We start from the raw sequence: 21,296 nt of genomic DNA on the forward strand, positions 1-21,296 counted from the left end.
CCTCAGTATTGCATGCAGCGTGGTTCCCCTGCAAGGTTAAAGATCACAATAATGTTTTATGTAGGTAGCAAAATTCCCCCTGTATGGGAAGTGGTACATGATTTTACTTACAGAACAAAGAGATTTCATGGCTTCTTAACACATCAAAGGAAATCTGTCTGCTGGCATCTGTTCTAGAGATGAGGTCCCTTCACTGCGGGCCAGGAAGCTAAAGCATCTGTGGCTGCGAGGATGGTGTGTGCAAAACATGCTTGTGCAGATACCTGCAGGCAGCTCTGGTTCTCATCCAGAACGAGCAGTATCCCCAGGGCAGCTGCTACGTGCCTCGCTGACCAGCAGCTCTTTACATCAACACTTTGTGAGAAAAAAAAATAGGTACGTGCATGTAAACCAAGGCTTGGAAGAGTAGGAGGATAAAGATAGCTTTCACGTTCTTTGGGCTGGAGGAGTGGTGGGAAGTGTCAGTGGGCAGCAGTTCAGAAACTGCTGTAACTGTGCAGCTGCCTGGCTGTTTGGTCTGCAGTTTCACTCGAGTATTTGCACTTGCAGGCATGAGGACACTGATCTGCCCTCTCGTATCATCTGCTCAGTGCAGTTATCTGTATTGCCATAATGCACCTGTCCCTTCAGACTTGATCACAAATTTAAGTGTATCAACTAAATGCAGGTGGATGGATGTAGTAGAGAAAATGTGGTGGTTTTTTTTGCTTTGTTTTTTGTTTTTTCCCCCATGGTGATTGATGCAAGGGGTAGCAGCCCCAGCCCACCTTACTCTGGGGCTCATTATGGATTGACTGAGCCAGGACTCACAAGGACTGTCGAAAGAATGGATTATCCATAAGGTATTGGAGTTTGGTGCTGAACCTGTCCAAGCTGAGCATGACCGATTGATTTTTACATTAAACTGAGTGATGCGTGTGCAGTCCTGACTGGCAGAAAGGACAGATGATGGAACGTGAGGCCTGGGCGTGAGTCCGGCACCAAAGGACTCCTGCAGGTTGTGCAGACAGGGCTTCTGCTCTCTCAGCGCTTTGTTTGCAGAGTGCTGTGGTTTTCCTAAGGCTGTTTGGAGCAGGGAAAAGAGGACTTTGGGGATGCAAAACCAGCCCAGGTGCTGTGAGGAGTATACAAGCATTTCACAGAATTTTGGTGACAGCAAGACCTACTTTATCTAATGAAAAGATACATCTTGTATGTGTCTGTGCATATACATCAGGAATATGGGAACCTATTGTCGTGATGTGCTTATGTGGCACTTGGTGAAGCATTCCTTGTGCTGGTGTTCCATGGTTCTGATGTTCTCAAGTGTGGGCAGACATCTGTCAGGCAAACACTGGTAAACGTTATGCAAGCCTGCTGGTTCTGTTAGGGTATTTGTTGCGTTTCCCTCTCTTCTCCAGCTTAACACTTCTTTAGGACACACTGACATCAGTTGCAATTACGGTGAAACAAGGTAATTCCTGGAAACCGCGTAAGATGCTTGTGCCAGATGAAGGCATTTTCTAATGCACACGTAATCTATAACTAGTTGTTTTTAAAGCCATTTGAGAATAGTACAGTGAAGGCATTTTGCATTTGGTCAGTCAGAAGTTAGTAACTGTTTTAGAAGCCTCCTGGAAGGGAAGACGTCAACTAAAGCTTTTGCAAAGCTGGGCTTTCACTTCACAGCATTTTGCGGAGATGCATTCTTGGGTTTGGTTCATATGGGTTCATTTCTCTGACTTTCACTTTGAATTTTGGAATCAAAGGCATTCTAAACTTCTAGGTCAAACTTATTAGAAAACACTGCATCTCACCTGGTTTCAGCTCTCCAAATAGTGAGAAGTGGTAACTCTCCTGCTCTGGTTTTGATACAAATCTGTAAATCATTGCGTCGGTATATTTGAAGCTTGGCCCAGCACCTCTCTGTCCAGAGGCAAGCGTTGCTCTGAAAGTTCATGACTTCTTCATTAAACAAGATGACGAATGTGGTATTTCAGTGAAACATGCAGCGTAACATGGCAGGTTTCTGGGGAGATGGCAAAGACATCACCCAGCTTTCATATTTGGAATTTTCCTGGCATAAAGCTGGCGTGAGCTGGGAGGCGATTCAGATTGTGGTGGGTTCATGACCGTAGATCTCGGGGCTTGTTCCTTTGAAGCAGAGTTGGTGACCTTTTGGGAGCCTCAGAAATACTTCTGTCTGTCCTGGATGTTAGCATTTACCCATAGTGGCTGTGGCTGAGTGGTAGGCTGGAGTCTACAGCAGGGACCTAAAATTTGGTGTAGCACAGCGGAAGGGGAGAGGTACGAGTACTGTGACCGCCCACCCATGAGTGTCCAGCCCTTCCTGCATGTCTGGTCTGTACAGTCTACGAGACCTGCCTGAGGGAGAAAAGTTGTGGTATTTTAGGGAAAAAAAGTCCTTTCCCTTCTTCCCTGGCATAGGCGGCCAGCCCAGCAAGGCCTCTCCCTTCTCCCCACCCTGCTCCTCTCCAGAGGAACGTGCCTGCCCCTGGGGTTTCCGGGAATTCCCGCCTGCATGTGGTTTCTTAACCAGTCCTGCAAAAATGTATTTTTTATTGAATGTTATTCTAACCATAAAACTTTTAAGCTGTTCAAATACTTTGCTTTGTACCGTAGACATCTGAGACTATTAGCTATTAACAAGTAAATGTACTTTTTTTTTCGACTGCTTCAATCTGCTAAGTAGTTTTCTTTGGACTGATTCTCCCCTAGTCTTGTACCAGAAGAAACATTACTGTGATCTGATAGCGTATCTCCTCACTATCTGTCTCCCCGACCTGTAGATGTGGATGTGTTTTATTGTAAATTAAAAAGCGACTTTATTTCATGGCAACCCATTTAGTCAAATAATTCACCCGAGATCCAGAAGTGTGTAAAGCCAAGGGGTCCCAGCACAATCCCTCTGTGAAGCCTATGCTGCTCTGTGGGACTAGAGCGTTTACTTTAGTAAGGCTCAGCTGGAAGCTTTCAGGAGATGAATTTCACCATTTCCATAGCTATTTTAATAATGAATATATTTCATTCTTTAATGCCTCTCACCTAAGCTTCATGTCACTGGAGTTGTTGACTTTATACGCTCTTGGTAATTTGTACAATGGCCTCATCTGAGACTGGCACCCTGTTGAGAGACAAACATCAGGAGAATTTTGTTTATATGAGGCAGGAAAAGCCTTGCCGGAAACAAGCAGTATCCTTGTGGGTTTGCACATGAGGAAAAGAGACCCCAAATGTGCTGAACCTGTTCTGGATCCCACAGAAATCTGTTGACTGATATGATGAATTATACACCTGAATTGGATTGTAGGCATTTAAGTAAGTGGCCTGGTTTTCTTGCCGTCTTGAGTCTGTGTAGAATGGGCTCTTGAGATTTCTGGAAATCTGTCGTTCCATATGCTGGGAATGGGATGGCTTCGTTCTGCCCACTCTCAGCCCAGGGAGCCCCACTTTTGTGCAGTTCGTTCTGTGGTAGGTGCAAGAGGCTTGCTCAGTGCAGGTTATTTCAGGCTGTGGAAGAAAGCTGTGTAACACCTCTTAATCCGAATGGTTTTCAAGACTGAACAAAGAAACTAAGAATCTCAAAACCTTTCTCTCATGATGCATTTGATTTGTGCGCATGAGTGAAATATTGCGAACTGCTTCCTGTTGTGCAGGAGCTCAATGGAAATGTGAGGCGATTAGGCTATGAGGTCAAGTATAAAAAGGAAATTAAGAAGAATTTGAAGAGCACCAGAAAAACAAACAAACAAACAAACAAACACAAAAACAAACAAACAAACAAACACTATAAAACCTTTGCATGCCCACCGCTTGTGTTGTGGATACAGTTCCAATTCCTGTATTTTAAGAAGAATATTAGGGAGTTGAGAGAGATTATGGTAAAGAGAAGGGGAAAATGACAGTCGGGGGGCTGAAGCAGCTGCCTTTTTGAGGAGGTATGAGGGATGGTGGTTGTACGAGGCAGAACCAGTAGGGCACTTGTCTTATTAACCTAAAGCTAGAGTAGTTTGTCTCTACTCTGCTGGACAGGATGGCTAGAGGGGAATGCTTGGGCCTTGTGTTTGTTATTTATGTAGGTTTTGAGTCTGTAGATGTACTGGAATGTAACCCAGAATGTGTGACGTATAACAAAAATAGAATATATGTGAATGTAATGCCTGAGAAACATAAATCTTGTTATGCAGATGAAATACAATAACTGATCAAATATTGAACACACAAACCTGCACGCACACACAGGAACTGGGGAATTTTGTCTTAATGCTCTTGTTAGTCATAACAATGACAGAACAGAAATGAAAAGTTGAGCATAAAACTAAGCAAAAGCTTTGAAAAGGAAAAGAAAACTGCTCGTGGCTGTTCAGAGCTGGCTCTGAGAATGTAGGCAGGAGGCCTTGAGCTCTGTATGGGAGTTTGGTTTTACCCCATGAAAGAAACCTTGGAAGACCTTGAAGCTGAGACAACTTGTTTCTACAGCACTGAGTGGTGGCCAGCACTCTTTTCAAAAAAGTAGTTCAGGTTTAAGCACAAAGGCTGATGTTTTTCCAAGAGAACTTGAAGTGGAACTCTAACCTGTTGCCTCAGAACTGTTCAGAGCATTGGATTTTTCATTCCTAACTTCTTACTCAACAACTTTTATATGTTGTGTGTAGGAAATTAAGTATGTTTGTAGCTTATTACCTGGCTTGTGTATGAAAAATTGCAAATCACAGATGATAATTTGCATATGACATTTTTGCTACCTCTCTGCTGACTTTTTAACCAGCCGTTACCTTGCAGGACCACTGCCATCCAGCGTAGGAAGGCTTACTTCCCCTTTGAGCCAGGAGGTGTTTCCTAAAGACAGATTACAGCAAAACCTTTAATTTCAAGCCTAACCATGAGCAGTCAATAGCCTGTTACCACATAACCCATATGCAGATCTTGACTCATAACCCTCACGATAATTTTTCATCCCACAAATGTTAATATTTACTAGGAGTCAGTCTCTGCACTGCAGAGTCATTTGTGCAGGTGGTGCTATGACTTACACGTGAGCTGAACAAAGACGTTAACCTCCCACTAACACAACTACACAAACAGAAGTCATGCTAGTGGAAGGGTCGCATTGCTTTGGTTAACGCAGCAGTGTGCCCTGTTGTATTCCTACAAGGTGGCAGCTCCCAAGCACGGAGGCCCCGGTGCCCGTGCTGAACTGCTGTGCCCTATCCCAGGCCGGGGACTGACACCCGAGCAGGTCTCAGTCAGCTGTGATTGTAAATTCTCTGGGGCTGGAGAGTCACCAGCCAGTAATCCTCTATGCACAGGCTCCCCCTTATGGAAATGAAAAATACTAAACAATGCTTTTATTTTTCTCCAGCTTCAGGTAAGACTAATAGCTTAGGAGTATGAAGGCACTTCTCAAGCCTACAATAGTGTTTTCAGACTCCACGTTTTGAATTTGGATGGTGAAGGAATAGGTGAATGCTCATCATGACAACATGAGTGATGATGGCATGTGTCTGTGTTCATACTCTAAATGATTCAAGCTGCTTCTGAAGTTGGAATTTCTTGTGACATCCTGGTGATGAAGAAGGGGAGAGGAGCTCTTCAGATGGTGAAAGGAACCAGGATGCTGCAGTGTCAATTGTAGCTGTAGCCTTCTCTGTTTTATGAGGAAAAAAAGCAGGTCACAGGGAACAAATAATTTAGTTTTGGAATAATTATTCTTTAAGACACCCTACAGAGGGTATTTAGGGTTGTATTCTGCTGACGGATCAGCCTCAGTGAAGAAGTAATAACGGAAGACATGAAATTTTTCCCTTAACTAATAAGAAATTTCAAGTTGTTCCCTTAACTAGTAAGAAGTTTCAAGTTGTTCAGGTGGGAGATGCTGTCACTTGTTTTCATGAAAGGTGGTTACCAGTGCTGTGAAACCTGTGTGAGAGCAATTATGGTTCTGTGCTCACCCTGTCCTGATACTCTCCAATTAGCACGCATGCATGATGACCTAGACTACAAGGATCTTTGCCCTGGCTCAGTGGGACAGCTGTGATTGCTGGATGTTTGGCATCACAAAGAGCTGCAGCTTGAGCTGGTGGTCAGCATCATCCCACCGATGTTCTGGGCTTTAGTGAGATGCTCTGATGGCTTCTCTGAGCTCTGGTCACAGAGCAGTTCTTGTTCTTGCAAAACCATTTATCAGTTGGCTTAAGCTCTGTAATTGGGTCTTGTTCAAATAATGCCTGAATGGTCCACCTGGCCTCCTAGCATCACTGCAAATCACGTGGCTTCAGCACTGTGCTGGACCCAAACATCTGGCTTTGGTTAATCATCTTTCAGGGGTTGTTGGAGCAGGGAGACTGCTCAAACATTTTAAATATCATTAAAAATATTATTAGCAATATCAAACAGAATTGGTATTTTTATATTATTAGTATTAAGGTATTTAAAATGTATTGACGATGATGAGGGAGGAAACTATGGGAGAAGTAGACAGGAGAGAAGATTTTTTTTCTGTGGTAGTCTGGGCCAGCTGAAGATAGCTCAGTGCATTCCTCATTGCCCATCTTGTAGACTTTGTAGCAGGGTTGAAGGGCAGGGAGAAGGGGGGCAGAAGTGCCAGGAAATGCGTCCAACGAAGTCATGGGGACTGGTTGGCTCTTCTTGTTGGATGCTCTGGCCCCTGTCCTGGCAGCCAGCACGCTCTGCAGTGGCATGAGCCATGCTCGATAGGTTTGATTGACTGGGGAAGACAGGCCAGTTGTTTTTAAGCGTGTAACTCAAGTGCAACAGCACAACATGAAAACCAAAGACATCATAATAAGCCCTGCTGGTGTAGGAGGGATATCGCTGAGACTGCAACATTAAAGAGCAGCAGATATATCTGAACTTCTCTTCAGGGTGACTTGAATATATAATGTTGTTATGTAGATTAGTTCAACCTGAAAATTAGGTTAAAAGTTCATTTTGCACCTTTTCTATAGCTACGGTGGCATGTGCAGTGAAAGCAGATTGAGTGTTTTTTATTAAAATGATGAAAAATTCACATTCATGCTGGCTGAGTGTTATAGCTTTCTCACCCATTGCCTGAGCTCCATTTTGCTTGCCAAATATCAAAAGAGATACTAATACCAACCATAAAAACACTCACCAAAATGCATGCTTCCCACTCCTTTGTGGTGGGGGTGGTTTTGTTCGCAGCGAGCAACAGCGCTCCCTTGGGGTCTGATCCCTCTGCTGTGTTTTCCCTGGCAGAGTTGTCCCTATTGGGAAAGAAGTGAATATTCCTAGTTTTCATGGTCACTTTGCTAAGGAATCCACCTGTCCACACCAGGGAAAATGCCTTGAAGGAGGGAGTGAAAGCTGCACAGCCAGCTATTGCAGAGGCCTGACCTGCCGAGAGGTGCAACCGCGGGCAGTCCGTGGTGCTCGCCTGAACCCATTGCTGGTGCTGAGACCTTCATGGCTTGCACCAGTAACCACTGAAATCAGGCAAGTACAGCTCTGGTTGCTTCAGAAATGCCAGGAACAATAGTGGGAGCTGGTTTTAGCTGTCTGGAGGTGACACCTAGTTAAAAGGTGTCCAGGAAAAGATCAGCTGTTGCAGTACCTGTAGGTAAAGGTGAGAGGAGAGCGAGAAGAGACCACAGCATTTGTATATGTCTTCTAATCAGTTCTTTTAATTCAGTGATTTTATGACACTAAAGCATCTATGAATTTGTGTAAGATTTGCCACTTGTTTCCTATGTGAGGAGAAGGGAAGCCCCTGGCCTTCTGACTGCTTTGTGTGACCACTTCTGAAGCCTAGTTTTCCCATTTTATTAACTTAGTTGTGTTTATTTAAATACACATTGAAAACTTCTTTCTGTTCTGTGAACATTTTGCTGTCAGGGTGATGCTGTTTACTTGCTCTTTACTGGCATTTCAGAATGCATTGGTTTTCTCGGCGGGAGCTGAAGCATGAGGGGCTTTGTGCACTTGATGGGCGCCCAGGCTCGGAGCAGCCTGGGGCCAGCAGCAGCCATGGGTGGCCCGGAGCCGCCTTTCCAGGAGGAGGGGAAGATGGTGCCATACAGCCCCAGCCAGCACACGGCCAATGTGAGGATGGGATTTGCTTCAGGCTTTGGTGGATAATCACTCTTCTCCAATTCTGCAGTAGTTTGGAGGACTATCAGCGTTAGTCTGGTGTGGGATGGAAGGAGGGAGGCTCCTGCCTCAGCCTTCTCGTTCCCTCCCCTGAAAGCAGAGGCTGAACTGCACCTTTTAACACAGAGTGCAGACAGGGGCTGGTCCTGATCGTGGACATGATCCCCACATGCAAACGGAGGTGAGGCTTGGGGATCTCCACGTGAGGCTGGAGGACCCGAGGTGCGTGGCTGCGGTGCCCGGTAGTGCCCGGTGCTCGGCTGCAGCAGCGCTCGAGGCAGGCTCATTATGCCTGACATCCTTCCCTCAGCGCTAATCATTTTTCCATTTCAACAACGGCTGTTTACAGCAGCTGCTGCCTTATGTTTGGTTTGATCCTGTTCCAGATTTTGCAAGTGATTAAAATGCTGCTAATAAAGATATTTTAACTAGGATTTACATGTTGACTTGCCTTTTCCAGCTACAAAATACCTTCCTACCGCTCCTTTCTCTCGTCCGCACTGGTGGGGCTGCCTGGCTTTCCAGCTTGGGGGCGACCCGGCAGTGCCCGTCCCTTCAGCCCTGCTTTGCCCAGCTGCCGCCGGGCTCCTCCGGGAGCAGCGGGGAGGTGTGGGGAGCTCTTGGATTCTGGAAGGCATCCCGGTGTCCTTGCAGCGCACGATAGAGAGATTATCTTACACACATTCCCTTGTATGTTCCCTTGGTTTACCACATACTTGAATGATTTCTATTGGAATATTATAATTGCATTCATATGGCCTAATAGCAATGGCAGTTAGGAAAATTTCCACATGCAGCCCGTGCCGGGGCCGAGGGCTGCCATGCAGCCCGCATCCTCAGCTACACCCACGCGGCGTGCCGCAGGGGAGAAGCCCCCTCACCGGAATTAAAGAACAAGGAAAGTTTCCTGCCATGTTTCTTCAATCTCTTGGCTTGGAAACTGGCAGGTTTGCAGAACTGGGGATGGAGGCGTGAGTAATTCCCACCTTGCCACCTGTAAAACTGGAGTGGGCGCTTGTAGTGCCCGGAGAACAGGACGGATGCTGGCCTAGGTGGGATGCTGGAAGCTGGGGGACCAGGCAGGTCCTGCGGTGCACATTTGGGAAGGGCTCAAAGATGCTGTGGCCTTGCCTGGGCCTTTTGGCAGGAGGGAGCGAAGCAGCAGAGGGTGCTCTCGCCGCGGCAGCCGGGAGCTGGGGGAGAGGGTGTTGTGCGAAGCCAATGCTCCTCGCACCGAGCTGAGCCGCGCGCCCTTCCCGCTGCTTGCTGCTCGCCCCTCCCTCTGTGAATGCAAACTCTCCCTTCTGTACTGAAGAAAAAAAAAAAAAAAAAAAGATGACTTTGGGCTGGTGCCAGCACGCAGAGATGTTATTGTGGATTGGCATCTGGCCGCGACACTGGAGTGAACCAGTTACCTTGGAGGAGGCTGTGTAGGAGTGCAGAAAGTGCACAATGTGACTCAGTCCTTTTAAATTACCGATACAGAAGAAAGCAAAGCTCATGGTGGCTTTTGTTCAGCTCTTCATTCAGTCTGGTAACTGCAGGGTCATTCCTTTGCCTTGGCTTGAATGACCCTGAATATATATCCACTGCTAGAGAAATAAGAGGTGTGCTTACGTTTGATGAGGGCGGGGGAAAATCAAGGAAAATTTAAGATGAGGTAAAATTCCGTGGAAATAAAGGTCTAAAATACTGTTTAATGAGCACAATGTTGATTTAACATTTCCTGAAAATTCCCTCTGAAGGGTACATGATTTGACAGACAAAACATAGGACTGAGATTTGCGTTCTGTGGCAAATTATCTGCTCTTTTTATATCTCCTCACATCCCCTTTCTACATTTCATTTTTTCTATCACACCTATTGAGATTGTAAACCCTTTAAATCTGCTCTGCATATACACACAGTCTGGCTTGATGGAGACCTGACTTGAATTACGTCTTGAACAGCTTATACAGTACTAATTACATTAATAATAATTGACTTCAGTGGGCTTTGGATCAACCTCTGAAGGAATACATTTACATCTCATTACTTACCCTGATGGAGTTCTGCATGTGCTCTTTCTGCAGACGCTGGGGAGCCTGGCTGGGGGCCTGGCAGGACCGCAGGAGGATCCGTCTGTCCAGCCACGACGAGCCCTCCAGCCGGGGAGCGGGGAGCAATGCGGTTCCAGTAGCTCTGCAGAGCTGGAGCGAGAAGAGCCCAGTTTCCAGTGGATTTGTGCCATGATGCTGATTGATTTTGCTGTCTAGAAGGTAGAGTTCCCGCTGAAGCTTTCACTGCTGCTGTGAAATGTGTGAGGGATCTGTCCACCAAGGAGCCTAGGCAGGTTAAACTGATTATTTTTCCCTCTTTCACAGTAGAGGCTTCATCCCTTGAATTCTTTGAATCAGAGTTAAAAATATTTACTAGCTCAAACAGATGTTTTCGGTTTACTGTAGCAGTGTTGGGTAAGCTGCACTTGGCCTGTGTTGTTCAAGAGGTTAGTTAATCCCCGTGTTCTACCCTTCCTCAAAAGCAGTGACTCAGTTGACCCAGGTAAGGGATTATTTGATTCAGTGAGTATTTTGTCAATAGAGAACTGTAGTTGGATCAGGTACTTACACTGGCATTTCTCCTGGCTCAGTGAAATACCTCAGTATCTGTATTGTCTTGCGGTATTGCGTAAACCCCTTCTGTGATCAGTGGAGAAAAAATACGTGTTTCGAGAGAGCTTCAGTCTTAAGGGACATATACTCTTTGGGAATCAACACACTGTAGAGCATATACACAAGAGATAGTCTTGCAGTCAGTAATCTCACCTGTAAGTGTTATAAAGGTCTTTTGTGTTTGGTTCACAGTCTGTGTGCAAACACTGCTCTTTGATTTCCATGTTAGTCCACAGGGAGAATGTGCTGGAAAAGAACCTTTGATTTCAACATTGAGAGGGAAAATACATATGTCTCTAGCTCCCAGGACAGGGTGAAAGTGGGAAAACTGGGGGATGTTAGGAGCAAGAGACAAAAATAAGAGAAGGAATAAGGGAATGTGAAGACAGAAATATTTGACTATTTGTCATTTTCCTTGCCCTCAATTACACTTAGGAGCTGCCTCCAAATCAAAGGGACGAACTGGGAGTACATAAAAGTGATGTTTAGCTCATAGGAGAAGGGAATAACAAATGTCAGTGGTCCTAGGAAGCCCCTGGGGAATGTTAGGCTGCTGGGCTGTAAGTGTGAAGACAAGATACACAAATATGGAGAAAACAGCAGTAAGAAATAGTTAGCCAGTAGCAAGATAGCAAACGACAGCTAAATAAACCAAATGGGAGGATTTTTTTTTTCTTTCTAAAGAGTCACGATTAAGAGAGCTTTATTTTCTTTCAGTGTTCAGGAAACACATTTTTACAAGACTCAATTTTTCATTCAAACGAAGACACAATATCGGCTAGGGTCTATTCTGGAAACATGGATCAAAACCATGGTGAAAGACTTTTTCCCAGCTTTTCTGCATCCTTTCTGAAGGGATTGTCTAGTTGGGGCTTCACGGATCCAAGGGAGTGGAAAATTTGTGCACAGTGATGCCTGTTGTATGTTTAATATAATGATATACCTAGCTATATTAAATCTTTGACTATTCTTTAGGTATTACTAATTAAAAGAAGGTGCCCAAGCCTGTGAAATTTATCCTAGCACTGGCAGTGCTGGTGTCTGGAACTGGGATGTCAGGCGTGCAGATTATCCCTCCTGGGTTAGTTAAAAAGCATTGAAGTTGCTTGGTCTGCCCATCACCTCTTACTTAAATCCAGATTTTCGAATTAGCATTATTCTATTAAAATACACTGAGATCCTGCCTGTTCCATATCCAGTTGGGAATATATTAAGTCTGTATTTCATTAGCTAATAACATACTGACCTTATCATATGACACTTGCTGGGTAATAATGCTTTGCATCTCCTATCTCTAGCACCGTCTCTTCAGGATCTTGATGTACTTTCAGATAGTGAATTTAATCTCACTGCCCCTTTTTGTGCTAAATTTGTATTATCATCCTTGTTACATATGTGAAAGAACTGTAAATTAGTGAACTTTCCCATAACCCACAAAATTTGTTGGAAAGCATGTTACAAAATGCAGGTTTTAATAGCACTTGTGACAAACTTTGCTACCATGGTATAAGATTCCAGCTGGAACACAGACAATAATGAATTAGCAATGTTTAAAATGGTTTAAATGGCAGCAGTGGTGATTACAACCAGAAAAAAATAAACTGTCATGTATGGAAAAATGCTAATACCATAGCAAATCTGTAGTAGTGCAGGATTAGTGCCTCAAGCTCGGTGCATTTGGATGCAGGGAATGAACAAGGTTGCGTTTCTAGTACTGCTGGGTTCCAATTTTGAGAGCTTCCTCAGCTACCCTCGTTCGGTTCACAAAGACAGAAGTCTTGTTGTCCAGACAGTGACTCTTGTACATTTCTTTAGGACTTTGTGGAAAATCTCGCCTGAGGTGGGCAAGGAATTGTTTCCTTTTCCAGGAACATTTGCAGGGTTTTCAGTGAAGACACTCACTGAAACCTAAATCTGCTGAAAACTATATCTAAAAGCTGTTCATTAAGCAAACATTATTCAGAGCAGTAAAATACTTCATGAACATTTATAAACTTGTACAACGTATTTACTGATGTTATTAAGCAAAAATAACGTTAATGGGCTTTTACACTTGAAATGGTTGCAAGAACGCAAAGTGATTCAACCACATAAAGGTTTTTAAAAGTAGAAACCTTTGTCCCATCCAGCCTTTTCCAGATGGAAGTCTTAGTTTCAGTTCTGGGGTTTCCAGGTTAAAAAAAGATAATTACTAGAGAAATCCCAGACAGCTGTAACTAATGTGCCAGCTACTACCTTGGACAATCCAGGGACTGCATGGCTGCATCTTGCATGAAAGAGCCCAGACTCTCAAGTTGGCATCGTTATAAACCCGATCTTAGCAGAGCATTCCACGGTGAGACCTGTAACACACGCTGGCTGTTTGGGTTGTATTATCATGATCTAAATAATTATTTGTCCTGGCTGATATGTAGTTCTTACAGGGATGGAGTTTCAGCTTCCAGACAACAGTCCCGGTGCTAAGTGTCACAGGATGTGGAAACCTCTGACTTAAGGCTACTGTATTACCTGCTGACGACTGCCGAACACATGCAGTCCTCCTGCCGCTGTTGAATACATTTGCAGTTTGCTCCTCATCCCAAACTGCTTATGGGCCAGGAAGATGCTGATTATACTCTGGCTCCTGCTTCAGCTGCAGTTCATGACCTCTTGTTTTCTAACTTCAGAAAGTATGGCATGGTGACAGCAAAACATAAGAAGTGTACGTTGCAAGCCAATCTCTTCCTGCACTCGCGTTGCAAGCCTGTTTCAGCTAAGCGTGTTGCCAGTAGAGTGCCTGTAATCTATGGTGTATGTCTGGGGTTTGATTAGAAAATGTAACTCTATAGCCTCTGTGTGCTGATAGGAATTCTCCTGCCTGTGTGGTATGATGCGAGACCACAGCCAGTATTTTATGATGTAGCTCTCAGACAGCACGCTAGTAAGTGAGTCATTTCCTACCGTCCTTCAGAATTATGCTCTGTGCATTATGGGAAACCCCCTACATATGGCCACTACGATATCAGGACATGGTTCAACTGTAAGTGCAGAAAGACTATAATCCCCTCTCCTAGTAGCTGTGGAAGGTGGTGTTTTCAGTGTGTGTTATCTCCCTTGTAGGAATAGACTTTATGGCTGCATCCACCTCATCTGTGGGCATGCCTTTGAGGCCAAATTTGTCAATTGCTTGCACTGTCTTGCTGCAGGAGTGCCCTGGAGAGCATCTCGATAGCACTCCATCTGTTACGTCCTCAGGGGAAATCCGAGAGCATCCTGCCCTTAGCGTGACCTCCGGACACCTCCGCGTGTGATGTGCGAGACCCGCTCTTGGGGGCACTCCAGGCAAGGAGATCAGCACCTGGCCCAAGAGGCCAACCAGCAGCTCCCCAGCCTCGGAGGCTGCCTTGGAGGCTGCTTCCACAGCAGAGAGCTCTCATGCAGGGGTGCCCTTCCCAAATGTTCCTGGCAAAGCGCTGCAGTGTGGCTCCTGCATGCTTTTGAGAGCTCTGAGAAAATTACACCTGTCTTCATCCAGAGGAGGGGTAGACAGTCGTGGTGCCATCATCATAAGACGGCTGCAGAGTTGAGCACAGGGACAGGTATGGGAGTGGAAACAAAGCTGCGTGATGGGGAAGAAGGCTGAGGACGAACCTGTCTTATTTTAGGACAAAACCACTTGCGTCTAGCATAAACTAGGAAGCCAAGAAGCACCAAGGAAGCCACCTATAGCCTGCTGTGATGCAGGAGCGTGTTTTTATGGCAGAGTAGGGATGTGCATCTCATCACCTGCAGGGAGGAAAACACAGAGGTTTTCAGCCCCAGGAGCACTCCTGGCTTAGGGGACTCTCTAACACCCGGCTCTTCTGGGCCCCTGTTCCCCAGCTGTCCTCCAGCCAGGCTGTTGGGTGTCTTCCATGAGGAGCAAACCTCTAAACGCCTATTTGTGCTTGCCGCTCACCCTGCCACAGGCCCATAGGTTGTAAATGAACCTGTAAATGATTCCTCTAGCGGAGTGGCCTCATGTCAGCAGCAGAGAAAATGCCAGTGAAACCATTTGGGGGTTGGTGAGCCTCAAGGTGTGTGAGGAATATTTTGTGTGTGGAGCATGGCATAGGATGGACGTGGAACAAGCATGAGCTCAGCTGAGCAGTGATGCCTGTGCAGTGGGAGCATCCCCAAGAGCATCCTGGATCTCGGGAAGTGGGGACAGCTCTGGGCTGCTGCCACCACGGTGTGGTTGTGCCAGAGGAGCAGGCGGGGCTACTCGGTTGTGGTTCCCTTGCTGCAGTAGTGCTGAGCCTGGAACCACTCGAGCAGATCCCAGATTATTCAGCGTGATTTACCCTCACCAGCAATCTGTGCTAGAGTTCATTGGTCATCAGGGCAACGTGTGACTTTAAGGTACAGAACAATGCAAAATTTGTTCTTACTGTGTAAGTTGATTTCCATGTACAAAACCTTCGCTACTAGTGTGACAATATATAAGCCTGTAGCTAGTGGAAATCATATGCTGTTACGAGATTATGATAGATTTATGCCATGGGAACAATGGAAGTCTGTTGTTCCGATGATATGATATATGCTCAAAGTTCTTGAACTATATATTTAAATAGAAAATGTTTCAAAGCTCTGATATATGCAATAGAAGACTCATATTATGGCACATATAGATTTGTACTCTCAATAGTCTGATATGATTGCACCTCTACATCATCTACTGCTGTCTGTCAGTGCCTACTGCAGTACGCGGGGCTTGTAACTAACCCAGCATGGGAAGGAGAACACCTAGCAGGGGAGCAGGGGAATTTCTGTCGATTGACTGGAATGCAGCGTGAGGCTACACGTGCTGAAGTGAGGGGACAGATTTGTAAAAGGCCTCTAGCCGAGTCTGTGAATTATGACAGATTTTTACATTCCAGCTCCCATACATAGATAGCCTTATTTGGGCATGCAACACTTCAGGGGGTTATTTACACAGCTTTCATATTAGATCCAACCTCCTCCGCATGTCCTGCAAAACACCATAACTATACCCTAAATAACAAGCTTACTTAAACCTAAAGTCTTGCTCCCAAATCCCACTCCATCTGCTGTCCCACTAAAGTGGGTCAGCAAGTGGGGACTGCAAAAAACGCTGGATCTCACTTTTGGTCATTACTGGAAGGTAACAAAACTTGGTTCCTGCAGGGCCGGAGTGGGTCACGGGCTAGCCAGCCCCGGCTCAGCAGTGGGAAGAGCTCTGATTGCTCCCATAGGTGCAAGGATCTCAGGGCTTGCATCTGGTCCCAGCTCATCCCAGCCTGTGGGAAGAGCATGGAGGTGAGGCTGCTGATGACAGAGAGTTTACAGAGCACAGGGTTTTCTGTCCCATCCAAAATGAGTGTTGTGGAGGATCTTGAAATGTGGATTTGTGCATCCTGGTGCAGGAGGATGTTGTGCATCTACCCATGGTGTGCAGGCACAAATGGGCACACATCCAAGCTGCTCCCCAGAGGCTGGGAAGCTCTATGGAAAAAAATGCAAAAAGAGTAAGGATAAACTGCCTGAGAATTTGGGGGTTATCTCTGTAATGGGGGTGATTCTGATGTGGGCAAAAAGTTCTGCAATTCTAGACCCACTTCCTGATATTATCACGTATCAAAGAGAAGTATTTCAAAATGATGGTGAGATACTGTCATTTTGTTTAATCACTGCCAAATGCATTACAACGTTTTCTAACCCCACTTCAGCTCAGGAAATCTCCATGGTCTAAAGTTTGTTTGTTTTCTAAACCCTACAGTTTTTGTGTGTTTCATTTGCTTTATGGTTTGCTGTCTGAATTTGCAAACTTCCAAGTTACGTCGCTTAGCTGCAGTTAGTCAAATGGCATTTTTTCTGTGCTGGGTCTGTACTAGAATAGCTTTTATAACCTATTTTCCACTACGTATTTGCTGCCCTTAAGACATGGTTATATGTGCTTATTCATCTTGTTGCTTATACTCCTTATATGTTGGATAAACTGAAAAAACCTCCGCATCAGGGTGTTTGATTCAGATATTTGACTCACGTGTCAGATGTCAGCCATTCGTTGGCTCAGTTTGCCTACCCATAAAGGCAGAATCCTAGCCATGAACTACCCCAGAATTAGCAAACTTATAGGTGTAAAGCATATCAGGATCCATAGAGAGAAGCGGCTCTACTATTTTTTTATGGAAGAGTTCTTGGGAGGCTTGATAATCTCCCGAATCAACAAAAAATTCTTGGAAGCGCTTTTCCTATGGCAGCTTGGGGCAGAACCAATTTCCTTCTACTGATCAGTCTTAATGAGAGGAGAGATGGGGACTCCAGATAGTTGAAAAGCTGATCTATTGCCATGAAGTCATGCTCCAGCTGGGACATATTTCACGGAGGATTGTACATGTCACTTCCTTCACGTTTCCAGGGTTCCTGTAGTTACGCATGAGGTTAGTGATGAACATGGTGAAGCAGCATTGAGCTGTGTTAGGGGCTCCTACCTCTGGTCCAACGCTGACCGCAGCTGTGGGGCTGTGGCTGTGGCAGGGCTCACTGCAATGGGGCCACGAGGTGTGGTTTACTCATCTCTTTCAGCTAGCTTGCTCTGCCACAGAAGCAAAGCATAGCTTTTTTAGTGTCCTAGCATGGCAAGGAAACAGCTTTGCCTTGCCACTGGGCTGGGGCTTGCAGAGGTGGGACAGGACCCGAGGGGTTTGCGTGAGCTCTTCAGGAAACATCCCGGGCCAGGCGAAGAGCTGGAGTTTGCTTACTGACCAGCAGAAGGTTGTTAAATAATGAAACAAAACAGCACCATAAAGTTATTCTGAGATTTTGCAGGCCCTGGGATTTCCTTTCAAATACCTTTTAAAGCGTGGTGTTTGTACCAGCCGCTTGAACTTCCTGCTAAGATGTCTCCCAAAGCGGTTCTGTGGCACTCCTGATTTCAAGGACCGATGCTGCTCTTACTCACAGGGGTTTGGAGCTGTCTGGATCTGCTAGCTCCGGCCTTGCTTGCTCAGACGGGAATCGAGAAGGAATCGAGCGCGTGGTGAGCGCCTGGAGCTGCTTCAGGAGCGTGGAGCTCAGGCGATCGCTCTGGTCTGCGGGTAGGTCTTGCTGAGCAAAGCCAGCAGACAGGCACATATGTGATGAGTTGTGTTTTCATCAGTGAAATAATATGTGCTATATCTAATGAGCTTGGGTACAATCTGACCGGGACAGCTGCCAGCACGGATTGCCTATTTCATTGCATGACACTGTCTAATTTCATTTTATTTATTACCCCGTGTAGCACCTATAACAACAATGTCTGGGCGATGACAGAACAATCATTCTAACAAAATACACCGTATAGTTTTTACAGCCTTTGAGACTTGTACTGGCAGCTTCATGAGACACAATATTGAACGAGGTGGACCACTGCTCTGATCCAGTCTGGCGGTTTCGCTGCTCCTTGATGCATGAGCTGTGGGGATGGGGCAGAGCTCAGCTCTGTCCATCTCCATCCCGTTAGCCTTGGCCTCACTCGGTGTCTGCCTGGGGCTCCAGGTGGTCCCTGAGGCAGAGGATTCCCTTAGCTGGTTGACCTGAAAGCAGTTCAAAGGCCAGAGCAGTTTTCTCTCCCCTACAAGCTGTTGCAAAAGTCCAGGGAGGGAACACAGGAACTGTCTGGAGCAATTTTCCTTCAGACGCTATAATTATTTTATTGTTTGCTGTTTTCTGCTGAGCTATTTTAATAAAACACAGTGTCTACAGAGCTTCTATCCCATCCTGCTCTCTGCCTGATAGCCTTTTCTGACCCAATGCGACGTGGTTATTGTGTCTGTGAGCCTGTAGCCCTCCTGCATTGCCGGGGCCGTGCTTTGCTTCCCCTCCCAATGACACGGTACAGCATGGAAGATGCCGCTTGTCTGTGACATTCTTACACCAGACGGGTTTGGAGAGAGCCCTGCATCCCACCTGATCCTGTGAGTACCTGCTGCTGATAAGCTCAGACCCTCCTATCATTGTCCTTGGGTTTTTTTGGGGCCTCAGTTTTGCTCAGGATGCATTCCGGGTGTCTCAGCCTCCTCGAGGTCAGACAGAGGAGCTGTGTCACTGAGTGAAGTCCTGCTGGTGCACAGACTGAAGGCACAGCAGGAGCACGCAGCCTTCGCTCTGCTCGTTCAGCTGAATGTTACAGCGGTGGTATTTGCTCTTCTGCTACCTTCAGAACATCCTTTTCGAGCAAAATTCATCTGAGATCCATTCTGAAGTTTGTTTTTTGTCCTTCACATGTGACAAGCTTCAAAAATTAAAAAATTAAGGCCATACATTTTTCAGAACCAAGAATATAATTCTTAGCTTATATTGACTTTCAGTACTTTTTCCCCCCTTTCTGAAAAGCCTGCTTGGAACTACAGCATTGGGATCATGCAGAGAAATTTTAGACTAGAAAAATCCAGTTTGGTTTCCTCAAACTGTTCTTCCCCAACTATGCAAAACTGGGAGCAGAGCAGGGCCCTTTAGATGATCCTATTGCTGCCATCATCTGAAATAGCTTACCGCAGGGTTGTGAACCGAGGATCTCCCTGACAGCTCCCATCACGGCACCTGGAAGGCACTTTTCTTCCTCAGTAGTTTTACAAATTTTCATCTAAATTGTTTTAGAAGCCAACATGTAAAAACCTAGCAAAGGCAGTACCTTGGTGAAATAAGGAGTACAGAAGGTGACAGGGTGAAATAGGAATTATACCTGGACAGACTGACCTTGTTGTCATACATTAAGCACCACTGAAATGCCTGTGCTCTCTTCAATTACTGCTTTCCCAAGCCTGTGTGAATCAGCAGTGTGCTGCTGTCCTATTTTACTGAAATGAAAGCTAGAGGTGTAAAGCAGCTCATCTCTCACTTGGGAACACAGAAAAGGGGTGAGATTCCCCAAAATGCCAGGCAGCCTTCTGTCCCTCCAGTTCACAGGCCCATATGCAATTGGGTCTGACCAGTCCCCCTGACTTGTGCTGAAGCAGGAGGAATTTGAGCTGTGCTATGTTGAAAATCTGTCCAAGGCAAGCATTTTGAAGATATTTAGGGCTTGCTCCACTATTGCAAGACTTAAATGAGACAGGTGATAGTGTTTAAATTCCTGTGAAACTGGTGGCAAGGAGACAGACACTGTGGCATGCTCTAAAATAGCCCAGTTCTGCATCTTCGGTGCCTTCAAATGTCTGTAGAAATCAGGCTGGAGGTTATTTGCTTAATCAGACAGGATATCTAGACCCAGACTTGTGTTTTTATTGTAGGACTATTCTGTTTCCCCGTAGATAGCCCCAAAACAAAATAATGAGATGAGAAGAAAGAAAAAAAAAGAGATGGTTGTTCTTAGGAATTCCTTAAAAAGTATGAATATGGCAGTGCTTTTCTGCAAGGCTGGAGAGTGAGCTATTCTGCAGGGCTTCCACGAGATAAGCTGCTCTACCTAACAACCTGTCCTGGGTTTTGGTTTCTCACCAAAAGCCTAGGTTTTCTGTTGGAAAAGATAATATCCTAAACATATGTCCAGTGATTGATTCCTCTGTATGCATATTCAGTGCCTGTAATGCTCTCTTAAGGGAACAAATACTGCTGTAGTTGAGTCAGCAGGACTGGAACACTAATTTAATTAGTGTTTTGTAGTCAATATTTACTAGCAATGACAAAACAACTTTTTGCTCTATGGGGAATTTAACATTGTATTTCCTATCGTAATAGCTCGTGGACAGAATGTTTAGTTAACCCATTAGAAGTCCTTCTAATGTGTCACTAATAAAAAGGAAATTCAGTTTTCCTTCCAGTATCATTTTTTAAAATTGGATCTACTATTATAATTTTCTCCAGAAATTTTCCAAGAAATTATTTTTATTCATCAGTGAACGATTCTTAAATCATTATCATTGATTTTTAAATCATTAAGGTGACTTAAATTATCTGATCTGGCCACTTCAGTAATGCGATAGAGCATCGCTCACACGGCCAGGCAAATTCTAGTTAGAGCAGGGACTCCCTGTAGAGCTGTAGCATCCATGTTTTTCAAAACCAGAGATGATGTGAACACCCGTCTTCTGCTCCTGAATGTGCTGGCCACCTCTGGCCACCTGCTGGCCACCTCTGGTGTCTTCTGGACCTGGCTGGTAATTCCACCTACAAGGAAAGTATATTTTTCAAGCCTGAGAGCGATCCTGGTAGCTGATGGATGTATGCTGCCTGTGCTCAGGAATATTACAGGCATCCAAAACTCCCTTTTGTTTTCTGGAGACTTGCAGATTTTAGGGCTCTTGGTGTATATCCGTGGTTCTGCTGTGGCAAAGCATCTATAAGGAGGGGGAGCTGGGGGAAGACGTGTTTTATCCAGTGACACTGTCTGGTCTGTGTGCATTCCCCTTGTGTCCTTCAGGCACTCACATGTGTGTGCTGCGATGAGGATCCTGTTGTGTCTTTGTCTTCCTTCTGATACGAAAGCCATCCTGATGGAGCCACAGACCCTTTGTCCATGGCAAAATGAAGCAGCTTATCCTTTCTGGTTAT

General features: G+C 45.4%; 1 long non-coding RNA gene across 3 annotated transcripts in view; it reads left to right on the top strand.

Annotated features, from left to right (window-relative positions):
- LOC311444367 overlaps window positions 1-21,296 on the top strand; it is a 217,535-nt gene that overhangs the window by 113,238 nt on the left and 83,001 nt on the right. The window contains exons 3-4 of one of the 3 annotated variants that reach the window (XR_014697852.1): window positions 7,319-7,476; window positions 7,913-8,502. This is a non-coding gene — a long non-coding RNA (uncharacterized lncRNA). Of the gene's footprint in view, window positions 1-7,318; window positions 7,477-7,912; window positions 8,503-10,202; window positions 10,389-21,296 lie in introns of those variants that run through there. The other 2 variants (XR_014697851.1, XR_014697853.1) reach the window with 2 other exon arrangements.

This window comes from Aythya ferina (genome assembly GCF_964211825.1).
Source record: "Aythya ferina genome assembly, chromosome: 14".
NCBI lineage: Eukaryota > Metazoa > Chordata > Aves > Anseriformes > Anatidae > Aythya > Aythya ferina.